Here is a 27,184-nt window from a genome sequence, read left to right as displayed (position 1 = left end):
ATAAGCCTGAGCTGGCTGGTTCTTGTCAGTGCACTTATCAATGAAACCATTGGTGGACTTTAGTTATCCACGTACTGTTAAATGTGGTGCATCAGTTTCAGATTTGTAGGAGTGTTTATGAAACTGAGAATAAAAATGTATGCTGTTGCAGCCAATAATACAGGTATTGCTGAAAAATAGAGGCATGCTTCCAAAACATTTTGCCTTGCACTCATCAAGATAGTTCTCCTGAAATTGCCAACTCTTAACGGGGAACAATTTATGCTGCATGAGAAGGGAGTGCTGATTGTTTGGCAAGTGGACTCTGATTGGTGGAGGCTTTGCCATGTGGAATGCAACATGGAACAGTTAACTGCCCAGCTTTGCTTAAATTCAAACCAGGCAGGTCAACTCTGATTGGTCAAGGCATTGCCCTGGGGAATGACTGCTCCTCAAGCCTTTGTTTAGTTGAAAAAGACACAAAGTGTGGACATGTTTCTTCTGTCTGTTAAGGACAAGGCCCTGTGTGTGAATATATTTACTGTTGGCATGTGTAAATGAGCCATGCTGTGAGCCTGACTGACTATCTTAAATTGATTTTCAGTGTAATTCCTAGCGCAATCATGATTTTTCCCAAGGTGAAAGAGTTAATTACTTAGGGGGCATAGGTTTTAGGTGCGAGGGGCAAGGTTTAAAGGAGATGTACGAGGTAAGTTTTTTAGAGGCTGGTGGGAGCCTGGAACTTGCTGCCGGCGGAGGTAGTGGAAGCAGATACGATAGTGACGTTTAAGGGGGGTCTTGACAAATACATGAATAGGATGGGAATAGGGCGATATAGTCCCTGGAAGGGTAGGAGGTTTTAGTCCAGACGGGCAGCATGGTCGATGCAGGCTTGCAGGGCAGACGGGCCTGTTCCTGTGCTGTAATTTTCTTTGTTCTTTGTTACTTGTTATTGGTCAGCCCAAGCCTGAATGTTGTTCTGGTGTTATTACACTTGACACAAGTTGCTTAATTAGCTCAGGAATTGCAAATGAAGCTGAAACTTAAGTCGTTAGTGAACCATTTCACTTTTGATCTTGTACTGGAGGGAAGAACATTAACAAAGACAGTTGGGACTAGGATGCAGCCCAGTGCTCTTTGGGGGGGTTTAAACTAATTCAGCAGGGGCATGGGAACCTGGATTGTAGTTTTGGGGTACGGGAGATTGAGAGTATAGAGGTCAGGAGCACAGATTTGACTTCGCAGGAGGGTGCCAGTGTTCAGGTAGGTGGTTTGAAGTGTGTCTACTTCAATGCCAGGAGTATACAAAATAAGGTAGGGGAACTGGCAGCATGGGTTGGTACCTGGGACTTCGATGTTGTGGCCATTTCAGAGACATGGATAGAGCAGGGACAGGAATGGTTGTTGCAGGTTCCGGGGTTTAGGTGTTTTAGTAAGCTCAGAGAAGGGGGCAAAAGAGGGGGAGGTGTGGCGCTGCTAGTCAAGGACAGTACAGTAGTCCCCCTTTATAACGCGGGTGTTGGGGTCCAAGACCCCAACCCGCGTTGTATCCGAGCCGCGGATATCCATGATGGGGGTTTTAAATTATTTAAAAATCTATGCATGCGCTTCCCATTGTGAATCTACGGGGGGGCGGGGGGAGAGGTCAGACCCCCGTAGACTCACAATGGGAAGCGCATGCATAGATTTTAAAATAAATTTAAAACCCCCATCGTGGATCCAATTAAAATTTCAGCGGCCGGCTCACTTTGATCCGGAGAAGGAAGCTGCTCTCACTGAAATCAGCCGGCCGCTGAAATTGACACTGCCCGCTGCTCTCTCCCTCCAATCCAACTTTTAAGTTTTAATGTTTCTGATTGGAGGGAGAGAGCAGCCGCAGTGTCAATTTCTTTTTTTTTTCCTCCGGCTCGCCCCCTCTCCCCCCACATCCTCCAACTAGACCCTCTCCCCCAACACCCTTCGGCTCGCCCCCTCTCCCCCCCCCCCCCCCCCCAACACCCTCCGGCTCGCCCCCGCTCCCCCCCACACTCTCTGGTTCGCCCCCTCTCCCCCCACATCCTCCAACTAGACCCCTCTCCCCCCCACACCCTCCGGCTCGCCCCCTCTCCCCCAACACCCACTGGGCTCTGTCTCCTCCTCTCCCCTCCCCCACCCCACCCACCTCACACCCTCCGGCTAGCCCCCTCTCCCCCCACAATCTCCAACTAGCCCCCTCTCCCTCCACACCCTCCTGCTCGCCCCCTCTCCCCCCACCCCCCACACCCTCCGGCTCGCCCCCTCTCCCCCACACCCTCCTGCTCTCCCCCACAGCGTCCAGCTCGCCCCCTCTCCCCCCCACACCCTCCGCTCGCCCCCTCCCCACACCCTCCGGCTCGCCCGCGTCCCCCCCCTCTCCTCCCCCGTCCCCCAACACCCGCAGGCCCTCCTCTCTCCCCCAACACCCGCAGGGCCCTCCTCTCTCCCCCAACACCCGCAGGGGTCTCCCCAACACCCGCAGGGGGTCTCCCCACACCCGCAGGGGGTCTCCCCCACACCCGCAGGGGGGTCCTCCCCCACACCCCAGGGGGGTCTCCCCCACAACCCGCAGGGGGGTCTCCCCCACACCCGCAGGGGGGTCTCCCCCACACCCGCAGGGGGGTCTCCCCCACACCCGCAGGGGGGTCTCCCCCACACCCGCAGGGGGGTCTCCCCCACACCCGCAGGGGGGTCCCCCCCTCCCCCACCCACCCCCCCCTCCCCCACCCGCCCCCCCCCTCCCCCACCCCCCCCCTCCCCCACCCGCCCCCCTCCCCCACCCACCCCCCCGCCCCCCCCCGCCCCCACCCGCCCCCCTCCTCACCCCCCCACACCCGCCCCCCCTCCTCTCCCCCACACCCGCCCCCCCTCCTCTCCCCCCCACACCCCCCCCCCTCTCCTCCCCCCCACACCCGCGCCCCCTCCTCTCCCCCCCCACACCCGCCCCCCCTCCTCTCCCCCCACACCCGCCCCCCCTCCTCTCCCCCAACACCCGCCCCCCCTCTTCTCCCCCCCTCCAACACCCACCCCCCTCTTCTTTCCCCCCCCCCCAACACCCGCCCCCCCAACACCCGCTCCCCCTCGGCAGTGTCAATTTCAGCGGCCAGCTGATTGTTTCAGTGAGAGCAGCTTCCCTCTCCGGATCAAAGTGAGCCGGCCGCTGAAATTGACACTGCCCGCTGCTCTCTCCCTCCAATCCAACTTTTAAGTTTTAATGTTTCTGATTGGAGGGAGAGAGCAGCCGGCAGTGTCAATTTCAGCGGCCAGCTCATTTGATCCGGAGAGGGAAGCTGCTCTCTCACTGAAACAATCAGCTGGCCGCTGAAATTGACACTGCCGGCTGCTCTCTCTCTCCAATCAGAAACATTAAAACTTAAAAGTTGGATTGGAGGGAGAGAGCAGCCGGCAGTGTCAATTTCAGCGGCCGGCTGATTTCAGTGAGAGCAGCTTCCTTCTCCGGATCAAAGTGAGCCGGCCGCTGAAATTGACACAACTGACAGTTCGGGTCCATAATCCCCCCCACGGTATATCGCGAACCGCGGTATTGCGGAGCGCGGTATAACGGGGGACTACTGTATTACAGTGGCGGAAAGGATGCTAGATGGGGACTCTTCTTCCGAGGTAGTATGGGCTGAGGTTAGAAACAGGAAAGGAGAGGTCACCCTGTTGGGAGTTTTCTGTAGGCCACCTAATAGTTCTAGGGATGTAGAGGAAAGGATGGCGAAGATGATTCTGGAAAAGAGCGAAAGTAACAGGGTAGTTGTTATGGGAGACTTTAACTTTCCAAATATTGACTGGAAAAGATATAGTTTGAGTACATTAGATGGGTCGTTCTTTGTACAATGTGTGCAGGAGGGTTTCCTGACACAATATGTTGACAGGCCAACAAGAGGCGAGGCCACATTGGATTTGGTTTTGGGTAATGAACCAGGCCAGGTGTTAGATCTGGAGGTAGGTGAGCACTTTGGAAACAGTGACCACAATTCGGTGACCTTTACGTTAGTGATGGAAAGGGATAAGTATACCCGCAGGGCAAGAGTTATAGCTGGGGGAAGGGCAATTATGATGCCATTAGACATGACTTAGGATGTGTAGGTTGGAGAAGTAGGCTGCAAGGGTTGGGCACACTGGATATGTGGAGCTTGTTCAAGGAACAGCTATTGCATGTTCTTGATAAGTACGTACCAGTCAGGCAGGGAGGAAGGGGTCGAGCGAGGGAACCGTGGTTTACCAAAGACGTGGAATCTCTTGTTAAGAGGAAGAAGGAGGCCTATGTGAAGATGAGGCGTGAAGTTTCAGTTGGGGCGCTTGATAGTTACAAGGAAGCGAGGAAGGATCTAAAGAGAGAGCTGAGACGAGCAAGGAGGGGACATGAGAAGTCTTTGGTAGGTAGGATCAAAGAAAACCCAAAAGCTTTCTATAGGTATGTCAGGAATAAAAGAATGACTAGGGTAAGAGTAGGGCCAGTCAAGGACAGTGGTGGGAAGTTGTGTGTGGAGGCTGAGGAGATAAGCGAGATACTAAATGAATACTTTTCGTCAGTATTCACTCAAGAAAAAGATAATATTGTGGAGGAGAATGCTGAGGCCCAGGCTATTAGAATAGATGGCATTGAGGTGCGTAGGGAAGAAGTGTTGGCAATTCTGGGCAAGGTGAAAATAGATAAGTCCCCGGGGCCTGATGGGATTTATCCTAGGATTCTCTGGGAAGCCAGGGAAGAGATTGCTGAGCCTTTGGCTTTGATTTTTAGGTCATCATTGGCTACAGGAATAGTGCCAGAGGACTGGAGGATAGCAAATGTGGTCCCTTTGTTTAAGAAGGGGAGTAGAGAGAACCCCGGTAACTATAGGCCGGTGAGCCTAACGTCTGTGGTGTGTAAAGTCTTGGAGAGGATTATAAAAGATACGATTTGATATGAATAATATGATTAGGGATAGTCAGCATGGTTTTGTGAAGGGTAGGTCATGCCTCACAAACCTTATCGAGTTCTTTGAGAAGGTGACTGAACAGGGAGACGAGGGTAGAGCAGTTGATGTGGTGTATATGGATTTCAGTAAAGCGTTTGATAAGGTTCCCCACGGTCGTCTATTGCAGAAAATACGGAGGCTGGGGATTGAGGGTGATTTAGAGATGTGGATCAGAAATTGGCTAGTTGAAAGAAGACAGAGAGTGGTAGTTGATGGGAAATGTTCAGAATGGAGTTCAGTTACGAGTGGCGTACCACAAGGATCTGTTCTGGGGCCGTTGCTGTTTGTCATTTTTATAAATGACCTAGAGGAGGGCGCAGAAGGATGGGTGAGTAAATTTGCAGACGACACTAAAGTCGGTGGAGTTGTAGACAGTGCGGAAGGATGTTGCAGGTTACAGAGGGACATAGATAAGCTGCAGAGCTGGGCTGAGAGGTGGCAAATGGAGTTTAATGTGGAGAAGTGTGAGGTGATTCACTTTGGAAAGAATAACAGGAATGCGGAATATTTGGCTAATGGTAAAATTCTTGGTAGTGTGGATGAGCAGAGGGATCTCGGTGTCCATGTACATAGATCCCTGAAAGTTGCCACCCAGGTTGATAGGGTTGTGAAGAAGGCCTATGGTGTGTTGGCCTTTATTGGTAGAGGGATTGAGTTCCGGAGCCATGAGGTCATGTTGCAGTTGTACAAAACTCTGGTACGGCCGCATTTGGAGTATTGCGTACAGTTCTGGTCGCCTCATTATAGGAAGGACGTGGAAGCTTTGGAACAGGTGCAGAGGAGATTTACCAGGATGTTGCCTGGTATGGAGGGAAAATCTTATGAGGAAAGGCTGATGGACTTGAGGTCGTTTTCATTAGAGAGAAGAAGGTTAAGAGGTGACTTAATAGAGGCATACAAAATGATCAGAGGGTTAGATAGGGTGGACAGCGAGAGCCTTCTCCCGCGGATGGAGGTGGCTAGCATGAGGGGACATAGCCTTAAATTGAGGGGTAATAGATATAGGACAGAGGTCAGAGGTGGGTTTTTTACGCAAAGAGTGGTGAGGCCGTGGAATGCCCTACCTGCAACAGTAGTGAACTCGCCAACATTGAGGGCATTTAAAAGTTTATTGGATAAGCATATGGATGATAAGGGCATAGTGTAGGTTAGATGGCCTTTAGTTTTTGACTTCCCATGTCGGTGCAACATCGTGGGCCGAAGGGCCTGTACTGCGCTGCATCGTTCTTTGTTCTATGAATAACTCATACAGCAGTGTCCTAGAGCTGTGATCAGTAACCTCCAACAACCCTAACCATTGTTGTTCTTTGTGCCAAATATGGAGAATGTTTCACCAATATGCAAACTTGATTCTCTAATCACTGACTCCATTTCTCTTCCTGGCACATGTCTGACGTTTAAGTAGTCTGTTCGCCAACTTAGTTTCATATTTGGCCCCGATGAGAGTCAGTGACATCACTAAAACCACCTATTTCCACCTCTGTAACATTGCCTGACTCTACCTGCTACTGGAATCCTTATCCATGCCTTTGTTACCTTCAGACTTCACTATTTTAATGCACAGCTGGCCTTCCATATTCTACTCTCTGTAAATTTGAGTTCCTCGAAAGCACTGCTGCCCATGTCCTAACTTGCACCAAGTCCAGTCCACCCAACATTCTTATGCTTTCTGACCTACGTTGGCGCCTTGATTTTAAAATTCTCATTGTTGATTTCATATCCCTCAATGGTCTCTGAACTGCCTATACCTGTAATCTTCAGCCGGACAACCCTCTATGGTATCTGCACTCTAATTCTGGCCTCAAGTTTAATTACTCCCCTTCAATCAATCTTCAGCTGCCAAGACCCAAAATTTTGGACTTTCCTCCCTAAACCGCTCCACTTGTGGGGCAGCATGGTAGCACAAGTGGATATCACTGTGGCTTCACAGCGCCAGGGTCTCAGGTTCGATTCCATGCTGGGTCACTGCCAGTGCGGAGTTTGCACGCTCTCCCTATGTCTGCGTGGGTTTTGTCCGGGTGCGCATGTTTCCTCCCACAGTCCAAAGATGTGCAGGTTAGGTGGATTGGCCATGATAAATTGCATTTAGTGACGAAAAAGGTTAGGAGGGGTTATTCTGTTAGGGGAAAAGGGTGGAAGTAATGGCTTACGTGGGTCGCTGCAGACTCAGTGGGCCGAATGTTCTATGTTCACCTGTCTGTTTTCTTTTCCTATGGGAGACTTCTTAAAACCTACCACAGTCTTATGTGACTTGATGTCAAATGTTGATTTATAACATTATTTCAGAACTTTTGTACTCTAAGATCACTCAGTGCCATTCACAATAAATCTGTTGTATCCCTCACCTTCTATACATTCCCTACCTTCTATGAACTGAGTTTTCACCTACTAACTCTGAAGAATTACTCGAAGCAACTTAGAATTTTACTTTCTAACTGCTGCCTGACTAACCTGTGGCTTTCATAGAATCATAGAATCCCTACAGTGCAGAAGGAGGCCATTCAGCCCATCGAGTCTGCGCCAACCATTTGAAACACCACCCGACACAGACCCAGTCCCCAACCTATCCCTGTAACCCCACTTAAAAATTTTTTTAGAGCGCCCCATTCATTTTTTTTCTAATTAAGGGGCAATGTAGTGTGGCCAATCCACCTAACCAGAACAGGTGCCGGAATGTGGCAACTAGGGGCTTTTCACAGTAACTTCATTGAAGCCTGCTTGTGACAACTAGTTTTTATTATTATCATTATTATTATTATATATTATAACCTGCACATCTTTGGGTTGTGGGGGCTAAACCCATGCAAACACGGGGAGAATGTGCAAACTCCACACAGACAGTCACCCGAGGTCGGAATTGTACCTGCGTCCCTGGCGCTGTGAGGCAACAATGCTAACCACTGTACCACCATGCCGCCCGATTTGTGTGGCAAATCCTAATCAATAGCCTGCAATGTTATCAACTAATATAGTATAATTTAATATCGATTACGATACTTCTGCAGTTGGGGATCTGTTGAACCCCCACATCCATCTTTGGTGCTCCTGTCCCCAGAAAGCATTTACTTTCTTCCTCAAGTCCAAGGGGTACAAAATTGAACTTGTCTGCCATGCAACTTGTTTGCTCATATCTCACCAGATCTGGCTGGACCACGATCAAGCTCAATTGTGCCACTGTTTTCTGCATTGTCGAGAGCCTCCTGGTGAGCAACCCAAATCACTGCATTTTCCCTGTCCCCTCTACCCTCACCTTCAAGAAGTACAAGGAATTGATATACATTTTGTCATTAGGGGCAGCACGGTAGCATAGTGGTTAGCACAGTTGCTTCACAGCTCCAGGGTCCCAGGTTCGATTCCCAGCCTGGGTGACTGCCTGTGCGGAGTCTGCATGTTCTCCCCGTGTCTGCATGGGTTTCCTTCGGGTGCTCAGGTTTCCTCCCACAGTCCAAAGATGTGCAGGTTAGGTGGATTGGCCATACTAAATTGTCCTTAGTGTCCAAAAGGGCTGGGTGTGGTTACTGGGTTACGGGGATAGGGTGGAGGTGTGGGCTTGGGTAGGGTGCTCTTTCCAAGTGCAGACTCAATGGGCAAAATGGCCTGCTTCTGCACTGTAGATTCTATGAGGGGTCATAGAATTATAGGAGGGTTAGACCATAAGGTATAGGAACAGAATTAGGCCATTCGGCTTATTGAATCTGCTTCGCCATTCAACTATGGCTGATATGTTTCTCATCTCCATTCTCCTGCCTTCTCCCCGTAACGTCTGATCCCCTTATTAATTGTGAACCTATCTATCTCTGCCTTAAAGACACTCGGTGACTTGGCCTCCACAGCCTTTTGCAGCAAAGAGTTCCACAGATTCAGCACCCTCTGGCTGAAGAAATTCCTCCTCGTCTCAGTTTTGGAGGATCATCCGTTCAGTCTGAGGCTGTGTCCCTCAGGTTCTAGTCTCTCCTGTCAGTGGAAACATCTTCTCCATGTCCACTCTATCTACTTCTCCGTAGGTTTCAATAAGATCCTCTCTCATCCTCCTCCTAAACTCCATCGAGTACATACCCAGAGTCCTCATATGATAAACCCTTCATTCGCGTGATCATTCTTGTGAATCTCCTCTGAACATCCTCCAAGGCCAGCACATTCTCCCTTGGATACGAGACCCAAAACTGCTCACAATATTAGAATGCAGAAGGAGATTACTTGTCCTGCTCCAGCGCTCACCACTAGAGAAAATCAACTGGTTTCACAACTCCTGTCTTTTCCTGTGGATCTACAGTTTATTTCTCTTCAGGTACTTATTCAATTCCCTTTTAAAGCCTCAATTTTATCTGTCTCCACCACATTCTTAGCCTTCACATCCTAACCACTTGCTTAAAAATGTTTTCCCTCATATTGCCATTGACTCTTTTGGCATTCATCTTAGTCCGTATCATCTGGTTGTCGACCTTAATACTAATAGAAACAATTTCTCACAAAGTACTCTGCCTAGACACCACCATGATTTTGATTTCCTCCAAGGAAAGCAACCCTAGCTACTCCAATCTAGCCACGTAGCTGAAGCCCCTCACACCTAAAACCATTCTTGTAAATATTTTCTGTATCATCTTTACAGTCTTCACATCTTTCCTGAAGTATTGTGCCCAGAATTGGATACGATACCCCGGTTGAAGCTGAATCTGGGTTTTATAAAGATTCATCGAAACTTCTTTGCTTTTGTACTCTGTTTCTGTTTATAAACCTCACAATCCAGTATGCCTCTTAGCCACTTTCTCAACCTGTCCTGCTACCTGCAATGATGTGTGCACATATATCCCCAGGTCACCACGATTCTTCTTTCCCTTTTCCCCTTTCCCTTTCCTTCCTGTCCATTAAATCTCATTTGACAGGTGTCCACCAGCTTGTCTGTGTCACCTTGAAGTTTATCACTATCTTTTTCCACTTCAGAAGATTCCAAGTTTTGTGTCAAATGCAGATTTTGAAAGTGTGCCTTACACATTCAAGTCTAGATCATTAATATAATGAAAAAACAGTGGTCCAGAATCTATCCCTGGCAGATCCCAGTGCATAATGTCCTCCAGGCAGAAGAGCAGCCATTCACTACCACACAGTTTTTTGTCACTCAGCCAATTTCCTGTCCAACCTGCCATTTCCTCTTTTATTCCATGGGCTTCAATTTTGCTAAAAGTCCATTAATTGACATGTTATCAAAAGTTTTTTGGAGGCTCGTGGCCTGAATTCTCCACTCCCATGCCAGTTAATTTGTAAGTGGGGGGATCAGCATCAGATAGCATGGATGGGCTTCCCGCTGGTTCTCGCCCATCCCAACCACTCCGCAAGTTTACACTGGGGCGGGCAAGACCTCGGATGGGCCGCCCACCTGTGCTCCAATTGAGGCTATTAAGTGACTTCCATTTTTAGGCTAGTGGGAGGAGTTCCTGGGTATCGGGGAAGTCTGAAAACAGTGGTTTAGGCCTATGAGGGGAGAAGGGTACACCTCTTCCCATGACACCCCTTTGCCTCACTGTCCACTCCACTAGGCTTCCCTATCCTCCCTGCTTGAGACTCTAAAACTTACCTTTTCCTGGAATTATGGGACTTAGGCTCCGGGGGTTACATGCAATCCAAGTCCTGTTCTCTGCAACTTCTGGCGTTGCATGGACTAGAGAGCTGCTTGCTAATCTGATTGCTTGGCAGCTCTCTATGGTGGGGATTTCTCCTGAGTGAGGGACGGACATCCCACCTGCAACTACTTAACGAATATTGAAGCATGAAATAGTTGGGGCGGGGGGGGGGGGGGGGGGGGGGGCAGGCGCAGGCGCTATCAGCAGGGATGTGTTCCTTACCGACTCTTAGTATGAGAAACCCCGCCATCCTAAAAGTCCTGGCCCATATAAACCATATTGCCTTAATCAAACATCAAAAGCATTAGTTAAACATGATTTGTCAATCCATTCTGGCCTCCCTATTTAATCTGCATTTGCTAAATTTGTTGCTAATTTTGTTTCAGGTTATTGTCTCTAAAAGCCTTTCCACACTGAGGTTTAACTGCAATTGATGGGTTTGTCCATACAACCTTTTTTAGACAAGGGTTACAATTTTCCAGTCATCTGACAACGACAACTTTTATTGGGTTAAAGATCCTATATAAAAATAACCCCCAAGGCACTTCACAGAAGCATTATAAAACAAAATATATTACTGAGTTGATATTATGTTGTATGATCAAAGCATGACCAAAGAGGTTAACTTTAAGGAGTGTTTTAAATGAAGAATGCAGATAGAGAAGTGAAGGGAGAGTATTCCAGAGCTTTTGGGACCTAGGCAATTGAAGACACGACCACCAATGTTGAAGCAATTAAAATTAAGGATTTAGAAGAGGCCAGAATTAGAGGGGTTCAGATATTTTGGAAGATTGTGGGCTGGAGAATTACGGAGGTGCAAAACCAGGGAGGAATTTGCAAACAAGGGTGAATATTTTAAAATCGAGATGTTATGGGCGGCACAGTGGTTAGCTGTGGACCCAGGTTCAATCCCGGCACCAGGTCATTGTCCGTACGGAGTTTGCACATTCTCCCGTGTTTGCGTGGGTCTCATCCCCACAACCCAAATATGGGTTATTGGGTTTCGGGGATAGGGTGGAAGTGAAGGCCTAATGTGGGTTGGTGCAGACTCGATGGGCTGATGGCCTCCTTCTGCACTGTATGTTCCATGTATGTTCTATGCGCAGGATAGGTAGATTGGCCATGCTAAATTTCCCCCCAATTGGGGAAAAAATAATTGGGCACTCTAAATTAAAGATGTTTAATTTAGATGTTTAATCCAGTCCAAAGATGTGCGGGTTAGGTGGATTGGCCATGCTAAATTGCCCGTAGTGTAAGGTTAATGGGGGGATTGTTGGGTTACGGGTATACGGGTTACGTGGGTTTAAGTAGGGTGATCATTGCTCGGCACAACATCGAGGGCCGAAGGGCCTGTTCTGTGCTGTACTGTTCTATTCTATTCTAGTAGGGTGATCATTGCTCGGCACAACATCGAGGGCCGAAGGGCCTGTTCTGTGCTGTACTGTTCTATGTTCTATGTTCTATGTTGCTTGACTGCAAGCTAATGTTGATTAACACATGAGAGCATGATATTACTGCTATCAGAGACATGGTTAAGGCAGGGGTAGGACTGGCAGCTCAATAATCTGGGGTATAGAATCCAGGCTAGGTGGCTTTGGGGGTGGGGGGGGGGGGAGGAGGAGGGGAGTACAGAAGAGGAGGTGGTGTCCCATTATTGATCAAGGAGTCAATTAGGGGCTGTTTAGCACACTGGGCTAATTCACTGGCTTTGAAAGCAGACCAAGGCAGGCCAGCAGCATGGTTCGATTCCCGTAACAGCCTCCCTGGACAGGTGCCGGAATGTGGCGACTAGGGGCTTTTCACAGTAACTTCATTGAAGCCTACTCGTGACAATAAGCGATTTTCATTTCATTTCATTACTGCTGTGAGGAGGGAAGCTGTCTAAGCTATATGGGTAGAACTTAAAAATCACTTTGCTGGCAGTGTACTATATGCCCCCAAAGAGTCAGGGAGAGATATATAGGCAAATAGGACAGTTGAATTAATTGGATAATTCTACCAAAGAGTGGCACAGGCACAACGAGCTGAACAGCCTCTTTTTATGTTGCATCATTCTATGATTCTGACAAAACAATAGCACCACTTAATCAGAGGTTGAGCTGATTATGTCAGAAGTAACATAGGTAAGTTTAAACATAACAGACAGAGTGGCAGCAGAAGTTCAGGCAGTGCATTTTGTGTGCAAATAAATACTACAGCTAAGAAATCAATTGGATTTTATAATATGCAGTTAAGCAGTGTAAGGAAGGAACAGAGGTTGTTTTACTTATAGTATTCTTGATAAACTTCTCTTTTTTTTCCTCTCCGGCCCATAAAACTGAAGCATCTCCAGTATTGAAATGTTCGAAAGCCGAGCTATTAATATTGAAGAACATTGCGACTGGTAAGATGATAAATTAATTAAAAAATGAGAAGAATTGTACATCTATTCAAATAGATGGAATTGTATTAACTTTTCATAACAAGATACATGAAAATAAGTTACACTTTTAAACCAAAAATGCATTGAGTCTTGATATTTCTGAACTCAGTAATAAGATTTTGTAGTTTTCAATATTCAGAATATTTTAGTACAAGGCTTTGCCACTTGTAATGCTGGCTAATGGACAGAAAGTGAAAGTAAAGGACCTGCTGTACAGACCATTTCCTAATTGCAATAACTTTGCACTAGGTTAACCGCTACCTTCAAAATAAAGTGTGTTATTTATGGTTCCCTAAAAGCTTCTGAATCATTAGCATTAGGTAATGTGACCCAAAAAATATAAGGTATATTAGTCATTTTGCTAAATAATTATTAGTAAGCTGGAGTTCCCAGCACTTCATTGCAACTTGCCCTTCGCTATAACACTGCTTTCTTATGGCTCCCGAAGGGAACATTATGACAAATAATTACCATATTAGTGTTCGGGAAATAAACTGAAATGTTTAATTCGTATCGTGTTTTCAGATGTAATGAAAAATGATACTGTGTCTTAGTTATGATTTTTGTTTCTGTTAATTTAACTCACAATTACCTTTCTGTGTGATGTTGAGTGAGGTTGTTTCCCAAAATGCAAGTTTGATACAGTCTGCTTTGAAATGTGAGGCTAGATCATGAAGACAAGGAGTGGAGCTTGAACCCACAACCTAATTATTGAGAGGTAAGAGTGCTGCTAACTGAGCTGATGGTTGATGTGCAAGGTTGCAGCATAATCATGAAAATCCTTCCCACAGCAATCTTTCATTTCTCAATGACAGGGGGTAGGACCAAGGGAGTGCCACTGAGAAGGATGTTTGGAGGTGATTGCCAGCTGGAAATGTTGGGGAGATTGGTTACACAAGCCGGGATTGAGTGGAAAGCTGCCAGCATGGATTACAGTACAGTTCGGATTAAATGTGCTAGCATGTTGGTGAAAAATTGAGTGCAAAGTGCCACCATAAACTGAGGGAGGAATAGAGAGCCACAATGGCTGATAACTAAGATGAACAAGTTCAAACTTCAGATATAGATGGGAGGTAGGAAGAGACGTATCAGCATGTGGGGAGAGAAGTATCAGCGTGTAGGGAGAGAAGCATCAGCGTGTAGGGAGAGACGTATCAGCGTGTAGGGAGAGAAGCATCAGCGTGTAGGGAGAAAAGTATCAGTGTGTAGGGAGAGAAGCATCAGCGTGTAGGGAGAGACGTATCAGCATGTAGGGAGAGAAGCATCAGCGTGTAGGGGGAGAAGCATCAGCATGTAGGGAGAGAAGCATCAGTGTGTAGGGAGAGAAGCATCAGCGTGTAGGGAGAGAAGCATCAGCGTGCAGGGAGAGAAGCATCAGCGTGGAGGGAGAGAAGCATCAGTGTGTAGGGAGTGAAATATCAGCGTGTAGGGAGAGAAGTATCAGTGTGAACTGAGGTGGAAGGGAGATGACTGTCATCTTGAAGGATATATATCAATATATCCAAAAATACAAAATAGGAGCAGAAGTAGGCAATTTGGCCCCTCAAGCCTGCTGCACAATTCAATAAAACCATGGCTGAGCTGTTTGTTTTTCAACTTTCACATTCCTACCTACCCCCGATAACCTTTGATTTCCTTGCCTAAGAATAATCTATCTACCTCCGTCTTAGAAGTATTCAATGACCCCACCTCCACTGCCTTCTGAGGCAGAGTGTTCCAAAGACCCTCAATTTTCTCAGAGGAAACAATTCTCATCTTTGTCCTCAAAGGGTGACCCCTAATTTTAAAACAGTGGCCCCCAGTTCTTTCTCACCCACAAGAAGAAACATCCTTTCCACGTCTACCTTGTCAAGACCATTCAGGATCTTATATAATTCAATCCGTCACTCGTCACTCTACTAAACTCCAATGGAAACAAGCCCAGTTTATCCAATCTTTCCTCTTAAGACAACCCACCCATTCCAGGTATCAATCTAGTAAACCTCCACTGAACCACCTCCAATGCATTTACATCCTTCCTAAATAACAAGACCAAAACTGCACATAGTTCATGGTCTCGCCAGTACCCGGTATAACTGAAGCATAACCTTGCTTTTATGTTCATTTCCTCTTGTAAGAAAAAATTGCATTCCATTAGTCTTCTTAATTACTTGCTGTACCTGCATGCTCACCTCTCACCTTTTGTGATTCATGCACTCGAGCACCTAGATCCCTCTGCACCTTGGAATTCTGCAGCCATTCTCCATTAGAGTAATACTCTGCCTTTTTGTTCTTGCCAAAGTGAACCACTTCATATTTTTATCACATTAAACTCCATCTGCCAGATTTTGCCCACTCTCAACATATCTATCTATATATGTCTGCGACCTCTTTATGTCCTCTTCACAGCATACTTTCCCGACCTATCTTTGTGTTACCTGCAAATGTAGCTACCATGCCATTGCTCCCCTCAACTAAGACATTGAAATAAGTTCTAAATAGTTTAGATCCCAGCACAGGCCCTTACAGGACTCCACCTGTTGCATCCTGCCGATCAGAAAAAGACCCATTTAATACATACTCGCTGTTTACTGCCGGCCAGCCAAACTTTGATCCATGCTAATATGTTGCCAGTGGGAATTTAGGGTGCAAAAGGAGAAGGCTGGAGGCATGGACTAAGGCTGGGCATGGGAGTAAATCGCTGGCATGAACTGAAGGAGGAGCGTACCTCCTGTGCATGTGGAAAGAAGACTTCCGTGTCACTGTAACAAGTATAAAAACATATTATCAGGCTTATTATGAAATCCTGCAAGGCAAGAGGGAAAAGTTCCACAATTTTTCAATAATTATCCACTGCACAAGTGATAAACTGTTAGTTGCCCTTCTAGCATGAGTTATGACCCTTTTCCCCACCTTGCTTTGTGTAGCTCCATGTCATGGGCCAGTGTTTGGGGCTGCTTTGTAACCTTTATGCTTTTGCTATTTATTTAGTTGAAGTAAATGCGACCAGCTTCTGTTTGAGAAGGGGACAAAGATAGATCTTTAGGGTAATCTGGAGGTAACTGTGCAGTGGCAGGCAAAAAGAGACTTAAAGTGTGGGATATGCACTGGCTATATTCACATAGGTGAACCAAGAAAAGGTTCTCTCACTGAACTGGATGATACAGGAAAGTCCATGGAGGGGAATGGTATGGCCAGCATGTCAAAGGCTGCAGAGAGGACAAAGGTGGACATTGTTAGGTCACAATCACCAAGCATGTAATTTGTGTTGGGGTTGTTATGGTGCAATGAAGTGAGGATCCTCATTACTGATTCCCATGCAGTGTATATATAAGGTGAGAGAGGTTTTTAATTATGCAGGAAAGGTCCATGCCTGGCAAAAGGAACTTGTGGGGATGATGTTTTGCAGCAAAAGAACTGCACAGATGAAACGGTCTTAGATGTATTGCGGTATCAAGGAGAACATAATGTATATGTTTAACTGCAAAAGCATTTGCTTTATGGTACCTGGATCAGGAAAATAAATATATTTTTATCGGCAAAGATGCATTTCGATGATATGTTCAGAGACAAGAGTATGTATGTAATTGTGATGTCAAACACTGAAAGTATTGCAGAGTGGGACTGGTCTATGGTGTACAGGGAGTTATCTATAAACTACTGCATGCAACTTTGGGGGTGATGGTTGAGCACAGCAAAATTCATATCTTCTCACCTTATGCTTATCTGGTTGCTTGGAGATTTGGTCCTGGGATGTATAAGATAATTTTTAATTATTATGCATCATCATGATGAATGAGAATATAAGAACGTAAGAATTGGGAGCAGGATTAGGCAATTTAGCCACTCAAGCCTACTCCGCCATTCAATCCGATCATGGCTGATCTCATCTCAGGCCTCAACTCCACTTTCCTGCCTGTTCTCCATAACCCTTGAACCCATTACTAATTAAAAACCTGTTAATCTCCTCAAGTTTACCCAATGTCCCGGCATCCATCCCACTCTGGGGTAATGAATTCCACAAATTGACGACCTTTTGAGAGAAATAATTTCTGCTCATCTCTGTTTTAAATCTGCTTCCCTTTATCCTAAAACTATGATCTCTCATTCTAGATTGCTCCCCAAGAGGAAACAACTGCTCTACAACTACTCTGTCAATATCTTTTATCACCTTATATACCTCAATTATATCTACTCTCATTCTTCTCAACTCTAGAGAGCATACACCTAAACTGCTCAATATCTCTTCATAAGACATGTGTAAGACAACTCTGGAATCAAACTAGTAAACCTCCTCTGAACTGCCTCCAATGCAACTACATCCCTCGTCAAGTAAGGGGACCAAAACTGTGCACAGTTCACCAGATGATATGGTCATGAAATGCTTCGAGCGGCTAGTCATGAGATGGATCAACGTACTTAATGTCAATGTACTCTGCCGATTATTCTTTTTTGTCCACTATGTACGTACTGTGTACGTTCCCTTGGCCGTAGAAAAATACTTTTCACTGCGACTTTTCCTTGCTGGGTGTCAAAAATACTGTCTTGAGAAGAGTTGTCTATCAAGGAATGTTTTCCCTGGGGCTCAGGTGTTTCAGCAGGCTAATGGAATTCTGGGCTCGCGGCCAAGTCTCGTTATGTATTCTTTAAAAAAAAATTTAGAGTACCCAATTATTTTTTCCAATTAAGGGGCAATTTAACGTGGCCAATCCACCTAACCTGCACATCTTCGGGTAGTGGGGGCGAAACCCACGCAGACACGGGTAGAATGTGCAAACTCCTCACAGACAGTGACCCAGGGCCGGGATTTGAACCCAGGTCCTCAGCGCCGTAGGCAGCAATGCTAACCACCGTGCCACCATGCTGCCCTTCGTTATGTATTCTAGGCTGAGATCCCAGACGTTCATTACAGTACTAAAATACTTGAGCCCAGGGAAGACATAGGGGTTGCTTACAGGGAGGCATAGTTTGACATAGGGATATGAGGTGCTATGGGAGGTGGGTGGGCGCATGATGTGGTGTGTGTGTGCGTGTTTGTTCGAGGGTTTGTCTGCTATTATAAATGGGACACCTGCAGCCTCTGTGGCTGCCTCCAAATTCTTCTCTGCAATTGTACATCAGTAGCGAAGGCCATGAACATTTTGGGTTGGTGGATGGGATGTCTATTCTGAATGGTGTCGAGCTTCTTAAATGTTGTTGGATCCACATTCATCCAGGTAAGTGGAGGGTATTCCATTACACTCCTGTCCTGTGCAATGTAGATGGTGCACAGGCATTGGGGAGCCACGAGATTAGCTACTCGCCTCTGACCTGCTCTTGTATCCACAGTATTTATATGGCTGGTGCAGTTTAATTTCTGGCCAGTGGTAAAACCCAGGATGTTGATAGTGGGGGATTCAGCAACAGTAATGCCATTGAATTCAAGGGGAGAAACCTAAATGATCTCTTGTTGGAGTTGGTCACTGCTTGGCACTTTCATGGCGTGAATGTTACTTGCCACTTATTCACTGAAGCCTGAACATCGTGCAGGTCTTGCTGCATATTAACAGAAACTGCTTCACTGACTGAGGAGTTGAGAATGTAACTGAATATTTTGCAGTCATCTATGAACATAGCCACTTATGACCTTATGATGGAGAGAAAGTTATTGATGAAGCAACTTAAGATGGTGGAAATTCATGTTCGAAATTTAGGTTGGGCCTGAGGAATTCTTGTAGCAATGTCCTGGAACTGAGGTGATTGGCCTCCCAAGAACCGCATTCATTTTTCTTTGTATGACGCCAGCCAGTAGAAAGTTTTCCCTTTGATTCCCATTGACTTCAGTTTTGCCAGGCTGTTCGATGCAACATTCTTCAAAATGCTGCCTTAATACAGGACATAACCGGACATTTTTCCATATTGTCGGGTTGATGCGGTGGAGTCTAAATCGTTAAATGGTTTCAAGAAGGAGATAGATATATTTCTGATAAAACAGGATTAAGGGACATGGGGAACAGGCAAGGAGTTTAATTTGAGACCAGGAAGAGATCAACCATTATCTGATCCAAGCAATGAATTGCCTACTTCTCCTAATTCCTATGTTCCTATGTCTTCAACTGATTCTTGATATTTCATGGAGTGAATCGAATTTGCTGAAGATTGGCATCTGTGATGCAGCACTCCTGGCTGAAGATTGTTGCACAGAATTTTTGCACTGATGTCTATTGTCATTTGGGAAGCAGTAAGGATAGTTGATTCATTAATGTATCATTACTTCCTTTGTCTCAGCAACCACAGGGGTATTTTAAACCTGTGAAAACTCGATTGAACTTAAAATTTTACGTTTACAAATAACTAATTTTGGGAAATGGCATCCAAAAATCTCAAAAGCTGAAATCATCAGTGGTTCTATGAAGAACTGAATCTAAAGCATACAAAAAAATGTAGTAATATATTTTGAGGCACTCAAAATAATTTGGAGTATGATTGTCAAAATGTATTGACTTCTGTAGAAATGATATGTGACAGTGCTGTAAATGTGGACAAAGACTTCAAAGCCAAAATACATTAAAGAGGAAGAGAATTTTAGATTTTTAAATAGTCACGCGAATACAAGGATTAAATTGATCATGTATGCATGTACATGGTCCTGCAGGAAATCCTATGTATAAATCTAATGTATTAGCTTTTGCAAAGAGCTCTGTTGTTCCAGTGGTGAAGAGGACTCCCTCCAGTTGATAATTTAGTGAATGCATTAGCAGTCTGAGATAACTTCTCACCACTGTTGTTGATACCTTTGGATTGACTGCAACTTTCTCTTTCCTCTTCTTGGTTAATTGGTCTGTACCAATTTTCATTATCAGCCTATAATTTATTAAAATTCTTGCATTTAGCACTTAACTTCCTGTGCACTTAATTTGTTGTGTATCACTCTTTTGCTATCCAGTTTTATTAAAGAGATAAAAAGGCCTTGTCATTGGAACTCTAATTTCCAATGTTCAATATTAGGTCTGTTAATATAAAATATACAGAAGTTAAATATTTCTCAATTTAAACATTGAAGCTTTCCTTTCATCACCTCTATTAATATTTTTTCTTGAAGGCCCTCAACCCCTGTTAATAGTTTGGATTTGATAATTTCAATAAGTTTAGAGGATAAGTTTCAAATTTTTATTCAGATAAAGTTCATGTCAACCTTCTTATGATGCAGCATATAATCTGACTCACCTTGAGCCATACTTTGATAGATTTGCTTGTATTTAATAAACATTATGAAGTCCGCAAGGAAAGATTGCTTTCCACTGAAAACAGATGGAATATCTTAGTCAGAGGCTTTTAGTACTTGACAACGAAAGGAAATACTACCTGATTTCCACAGTCAGGGACCGTAAGATTTTAGTTTGTAGACATTTTGGAAGAATTCACACATTTGGCACTTTTTGCGAATAAGCGCTCAGTGCATCTATAGTTGGAATTGTGTTCTTTAAGATAAAATTATCTTAATTGTGCACTCAACAGGGGGAAGAAAAGGTTTCTATTGAAGTGAATGGGAAATTTGGCATGAAAAACTACACTTTCAGTAACAGCCTACTTACAGGTAATCAGCAACCCACTTAAACAGAGTAAGCTACATGCCTAATGTCTGTTTATTTTTGTATAAATGTTGACCACAGTTTTATGGCCAGTGTCAATCAACGGCACTTTAGAAAAAACGTCGGATACTGTAGAAACTTTCCTGCTGTGGTTGGAAAGTTTAGCAGAATATTTGACTGTGAAATTGAGTTCCTACTTCTGAACTAGATTTAAAGTCTTCCTCAGTGATACTCATTATTGTGGCCAAACGTATCTTGATTGAATATGATAGTTTTGCTCATCCTGAGCAACTTTATGTTGGAACTGAGACAATGGGGCTGATTGAAATCTACATGAGATGGGTTCGAATTACATAATTGCCATTTATTCAGTCAGAAGTCTTACAACACCAGGTTAAAGTCAACAGGTTTGTTTCAAACACTAGGTGAATCTGAGGAAGGAGCAGTGCTCCGAAAGCTAGTGTTTGAAACAAACCTGTTGGACTTTAACCTGGTGTTGTAAGACTTCTTAATGTGCTCACCCCAGTCCAACGCCGGCATCTCCACATCATGGCCATTTATTGAGACATAGGGCGGCAAGGTGGCACAGTGGTTAGTACTGCTGCCTCACAGCCAGAGACCCGGGCTCAATTCCGGCCTCGGGTGACTGCCTGTGTGGAGTTTGCACATTGTCCCAGTGTTGGCGTGGGTTTCCTTCGAGTGCTCCGGTTTCTTCCCACAGTCCAAGGATACTGTGCAAGTTAGGTTAAGGGGTTATTGGTATAAGGGACAGGGAAGTGGGCTTGGTTGAAGTGCTCTATCAGGGACTCGGTGCAGACTTTTAAAAAAAACGAATACAATGACAATCCCTTTCTTAAAAACAACAATCCCATCCTCCACCACCCCCCAAACAACGTCCCGCCTGACAATATAAGCATCAAATAAAACAAACCGTCCCAAGGAGTAGAAAAAGGAAAAAAGAAAAAGGAATCGGGAATCGCCTATGGTCACTATTGACATATCTAGTCCCCCCCCCCCCCAATATTCAAGGCCATCCAATTCCCGAAGAGTACCGTGAATGACACCCCCCCCCAACCCCACCCCTTCTCCCAGACTCCTCCCCTCCACTTCCTCTTGTAAGCTCCCCCCAACCTCGGTTCCTTCCCCTAACTTAAGCCGGCCAGCGTGGAGCCCCCCGCCCGGGTCTCCTTCCCCCTTGCCCGATCCCAGGAAAATCAAGAAATCCCCTTTAGCCCACAACCCCAGCATACATACCCAAGCCCCAAAGAACCATCATTGCAAATGAAAGTCCCAACTCTTCCCTTGTCCAAATATACAGCGTCGACTCATTTAGTACATACACCAACACGCAGTAAAAAAATAGAGTTACATGAGGCTACATCGGTACACGACTCGCTCTCAGTCCCATTTCTCAATTCTGCCACAGTCCTTCTGCCTTCGCAAACTCCTCCGCCGCTTCCGCCGTATCAAAATAAATGTACTAGGATTTGTAGGTCACCCTCAATTTAGCCAGATTTACTATGCCGCACTACACCTTGCTGATGTACAGTGCCTTCTTCACCCGACTGAAGGCCGCCCGCCTCCTCGCCAGCTCCACCGTAAGTCCTCGTATACACGTATACCAGCTCCAGCCCACTGCACCACCCGCTTCTGTTTTGCCCAGCACAGGACCTTCTCATTTAAGCAGTATCTACAGAAACACACAGTTACTACGCTTGGCAGCTCACTCCCCTTAGGTATAGGCCTCCACGATCAATGAGCCCGATCTAGTTTGTATCAGGAGGGATTGTCCCCCTCCCTCAATAGCTCCACCAACATCATGGCAAAATACTGCGTCAGCCTCGGGCCTTCCACCCCTTCAGGCAGACCCATGATCCTCAGATTCTGCTGCCTGGATCTGTTTTCCAGGTCTTCCATTTAGGCTTGCAGACCTTTTTTGGTCTCTATCACCTTCCGCAACTCCTTCCCCATTGAGGTGAGTGTGGTAGTCACCACTGATGTGGTAAGGCCCTCTACTACAGGCACGGGGATAGTTCCCTGCCTGCTGGCTCCACCCAGTAGGCGGAGTATAAATATGTGTGCTCCTTGTACAGCAGCCATTTCGCCAGCTGCTGTAGGAGGCCACACATCCTAGTGTATTAAAGTCTCGATTGTATCCAACTCTCGTCTCTGTGCAAATGATCGTGCATCAATTTAATACACTAAAGTTTTCAGAAGATGGACCTCCGCATCAAGCCAGATCGCCTGCAGCTGGATCCGCAGTAAGACAACGCCGAAAAGGACTTTCAATATTGGCTAATCTGTTTCGAAGCATACATCGGGTCTGCACCAGACTCAATTCCTGAAGCTCAGAAGATTCAGGTCCTCTGTACGCGGCTGAGCTCCAACTTCTTTCCGCTTATCCAGGACGCGCCGACCTACGCAGAAGCCATGGCGCTACTGAAAGAAAATTACGCCCAGCGGACTAACACGCTCTACGCCAGGCACATCCTCTCCACTCGTCGTCAACTTCCCGGTGAGTCAGTGGAAGATTTCTGGCGTGCCATGATTCCTCTAGTTAGAGACTGTGACTGCCAGGCCATCACGGCCACGGAACACTCAAACGCATTTGTCACAGGGATGCGGTCCGATTACATCCGACAGCGCCCTTTATAAGGGGCCACACTCTACCTAGCAGAGGCTAAAAAGCTAGTGCTCTCGCTTACGGTCACTTTGCGCAACATCCAGGCCTACGCCCCCGGCCGTGCGGCCCACCCCTCCTGCGCATCGTGGACGCCGCAGACGGTTGCCCTATCGTGGACCTCACCAGCGACCCCCTTCAGCCAACCCCACGCCTGTGCCGTGCGGCAGCCAACCAACCCCGGGGAACCCAAATGTTACTTCTGTGGGCAGCTTAAACACCCCCGACAGCGCTGCCCCGCCTGGAGCGCCCTTTGTAAGGCCTGCGGCAAAAAGGGACACTTTGCTGCGGTGTGCCAGTCCCGCGCAGTCGCCGCTATAGTTCCGACTCCCCCCACGTGCGACCAGTTGGCGCCGCCATCTTTCCCTCCTCGGACCACGTGCGGCCCATGGGCACCGCCATCTTGTTCAACCCCCGCCACGTGCGGCCTGTGGGCGCCGCCATCTTGTTCTCCCCAGGATCATCGGGCGCCGCCATCTTGTCTTCCTCACGACACGTGTGGCTCGTGGGCGCCGCCATCTTACCAGGACCCATGCCCCCCTGGCAACTCATCGCCTGCCACCATCGACGACCAGCCGCGTCTCGCCTCGGTCACGATTGACCAGTCTCGCCCACACAACCTGTCAACTGCTTCCACCAACGTGACCAAAAACGATAAAATCTTGAGGTGGAGGATTGAGCTCTCCACCTACGAGATTTTGTATCGCCCCGGTAAGCTCAACAAGCCCCCCGATGCCCTATCCCGAGGTACATGTGCCAGCGCACAGGTGGACCGACTTTGGACTCTGCGCGACAATCTTAGTCACCCGGGAGTCACACGTTTGTACCAGTTCATCAAGGCCCGCAATCTGCCCTACTCGGTTGAGGAAGTCAGGGCAATCACGAGAGACTGTCAGGTCTGTGCAAAGTGCAAACCGCATTTCTACCAGCCAGACCGTGCTCGCCTGGTAAAGGCCTCCGGCCCCTTTGAACGCCTCAGCGTGGACTTCAAAGGGCCCCTTCCCTCCACCGACCGTAACACGTACTTCCTCAGTGTGGTCGATGAGTACTCCAGATGCCCCTTCGCCATCCCATGCCCTGATATGACGTCTACCACCGTCATCAAAGCCCTCAATACCATCTTCGCTCTGTTCGGCTTCCCCACCTAAGTCCACAGCGACAGGGGATCCTCATTCATGAGCGATGAGCTGCGCCAGTTCCTGCTCAACAAGGGTATCGCCTTGAGCAGGGCGACCAGCTATAAACCCCGGGGAAACGGGCAGGTGGAGAGGGAGAATGGGACGGTCTGGAGGGCCATGCAGCTGGCCCTATGGTCCAGAAATCTCCCGGCTTCCCGCTGGCAGGAAGTCCTCCCTGACGCACTGCACTCCATCCGGTCGCTCCTGTGCACTGCAACTAATGACACATGCCATGAACATCTCTTTGCCTTCCCCAGGAAGTCCACCTCCGGGGTGTCGCTCCTGACTTGGCTTGCAGCTCCAGGACCTGTACTCCTCCGTAAGCACGTACGACTCCACAAGGCGGACCCTTTGGTTGAAAGGGTACAGCTACTCCACGCCAACCCACAGGACGTCTACGTAGCGTACCCCGACGGCCGCCAAGATACTGTTTCCCTCAGGGACCTGCCATCAGCAGGTTCCCCACACAGACACCTCTCCGGCCCGGCGCCACCCTCCCCTTCCCCGACGCACCCAGCTGCAACTCCCGCCCCAGGACATTCCGTCCTCCCCAGGCCCACGCCAGAGGATGACGACGATTTCGGAACACTCCCGGAGTCACCGAGGACCAGACCGACACCAGAATTGCCGCCACCGTTGTGGCGCACCCAGCGGCAGATCAAGGCTCCGGACTGACTGAATGTGTAACTTGACCGGGACTCTTGAAACATCATCCTTCTGTATAATTCTCCTCCACCCCGCTGGACTCAATTTTTATTCTCTCTGTATTTTTAAAAACATGTACTTGTATATAGTTCTCCTCCACCCCGCTGGACTCATTTTTTTTCTCTCTGTATTTTAAATCATGTACTTGTATATAGTTCTCCATCACCCCTGCCGGACTCGATTTTAACAGGGGGTGAATGTGGTAGTCACCACTGGTGTATATATTAGGTGATTTGTGGTAAGGCCCTGTACTACAGGTACGGGGTAGTTCCCTGCCTGCTGGCTCCGCCCAGTAGGCGGAGTATAAATATGTGTGCTCCTTGTACAGCAGCCATTTCGCCAGCTGCTGTAGGAGGCCCCACATCTTAGTGTATTAAAGCCTCGATTGTATCCAACTCTCGTCTTTGTGCAATTGATCATGCATCAGTGAGTTGATCACTGTGCTGCGATAATGCCTCTTCCACTTCCTTCAGTGTCACACCTTGCTCCCGCACTTCCGCCACTGCGCTTGATACGCCGCCCTCACCGGGGCAATCGCCTCCTCCACCAGCACTTTCAATACCACCGTATCTCCTTCTTCATCGCTTCCATGTGCTTTGTGAACTGTTTTTCACGTTCCACAGCCATCACCTTGGTCATTTCTTCTGCTGTGAGCAATGCGGCCTCCCCTGGTGCCCCAGCCTTCGCTTTCCTTACAGTTCCTGCGCTGACTTTGCCACTCACCGGCGGACTTTCATTAACCCCCTTTTTCACGGCTGCGTTTTCCCAAATTTCGACAGTTCTCCTCATTGTGCCTTCTTACAGCTTTTTCAGCCTCCGTTGCTCCTGGGACCGGGCTTTAAAACCCCAAAATTTCTATTCCCGAGCGGGAGCCCTCCAGTGTGCGGCTGCCTCCTGCCTGCCGCTACCGGAAGTCGGCTCGGTGCAGACTTAATGAGCTGAATGGCCTCCTGCACTGTTGGGATTCGATGAAAAAATGAGTGTTGGGTGAACTTCCACAACGCATGTGCTGTAGAATGTTACTGTGAGTTCCATAACAACAGAAAATGCAGCAGATATTCAACAAATAAGGTAGCATCTACGAAGAGAGAAAAAGAGTTAATATTTAAGGTCAATGCCCAAGCGTCTGTTTTTGAGAGTAATATTTTACTTCAAGTCAACAACTGATTGACGTGGAAAATAGAAAAAGATACACCCTTGCATTAGGGATACTCAGTTGAAGTTGGGGTTGAGGCAGTTATTGACAGAGTTGACAGCGTTTTACTCAGCATCTGAACTAGTTAATAGGCAATTATATGGAGAAATCATGGGACTATTCACTCTGGGCCTGATGTGTATCTTTTAAAAAAGAAATAATGTTTATTCAAATTTTCAACAAATTTTCACCCACAAAACAAAGAAAACCAGTAACCCCCCCCAAATACAACAACAATAAATTAACACACAGAATAAGCATGAAACCCTGGAATCACACACCCATCCCCCATATCCCCATATCGAACAAGGACCCTCCCCCGGGGTTGCTGCTGAAGCTGACCACCCCCTAATGCTCCGCCAGGAAGTCTAGAAACGGCTGCCACCGCCGGAAGAACCCTTGCACCGACCCCTTTAGGTCAAACTTGACCCTCTCCAGTTTGATGAACCCAGCCACATCCTTCCACTGTAAAAGAATCCTGCGCCGGGCTACCAGGGACGCAAAGGCCAGAATCCTGGCCTCTTTCGCCTCCTGCACTCCCAGCTCCGATGCTACCCCGAAAATTGCGAGCCCGCAGCCAGGCGCCACCCTGGAGCCAACCAACCTTGACAAGGTCCCCGCAACACCCCTCCAGAAGCCCTCCCGTACCGGCCTCCCCGAACAGGTGCCGGAATGTGGCGACTAGGGGCTTTTCACAGTAACTTAATTTGAAGCCTACTTGTGACAATAAGCGATTTTCATTTTTGATTTCATTTCCAACGCAGGACACGCCCAAAACATGTGGGTGTGGTTTGCGGGGCTCCCCGAACACCTGCCACACCTGTCTTCTGCCCCAAAATACCGGCTCAGCCTGGTCCCTGTCATATGCGCCCTAT

At 47.2% G+C, this 27,184-nt stretch overlaps 1 protein-coding gene across 10 annotated transcripts in view; it reads left to right on the top strand.

Annotated features, from left to right (window-relative positions):
- gtdc1 (glycosyltransferase-like domain containing 1) overlaps positions 1-27,184 on the top strand; it is a 459,381-nt gene that overhangs the window by 28,176 nt on the left and 404,021 nt on the right. For 3 of the 10 annotated variants that reach the window (XM_038789957.1, XM_038789967.1, XM_038789960.1), the window contains one exon: positions 20,478-20,556. The exons of 2 other annotated variants lie outside the window; for them this stretch is intronic. The gene's annotated coding sequence lies outside the window, so the exon portion shown is untranslated. Of the gene's footprint in view, positions 1-12,902; positions 12,963-13,646; positions 13,720-20,477; positions 20,557-27,184 lie in introns of those variants that run through there. 5 more of the 10 variants (XM_038789959.1, XM_038789961.1, XM_038789964.1 and 2 more) reach the window with 3 other exon arrangements.

The sequence above is a fragment of the Scyliorhinus canicula genome, chromosome 2 (assembly GCF_902713615.1).
Source record: "Scyliorhinus canicula chromosome 2, sScyCan1.1, whole genome shotgun sequence".
NCBI classification, from domain to species: Eukaryota; Metazoa; Chordata; class Chondrichthyes; order Carcharhiniformes; family Scyliorhinidae; genus Scyliorhinus; species Scyliorhinus canicula.
The sequence above is the reverse complement of the archived record's forward strand: the minus strand, read 5'-3'. Positions and strand labels throughout refer to the sequence as shown.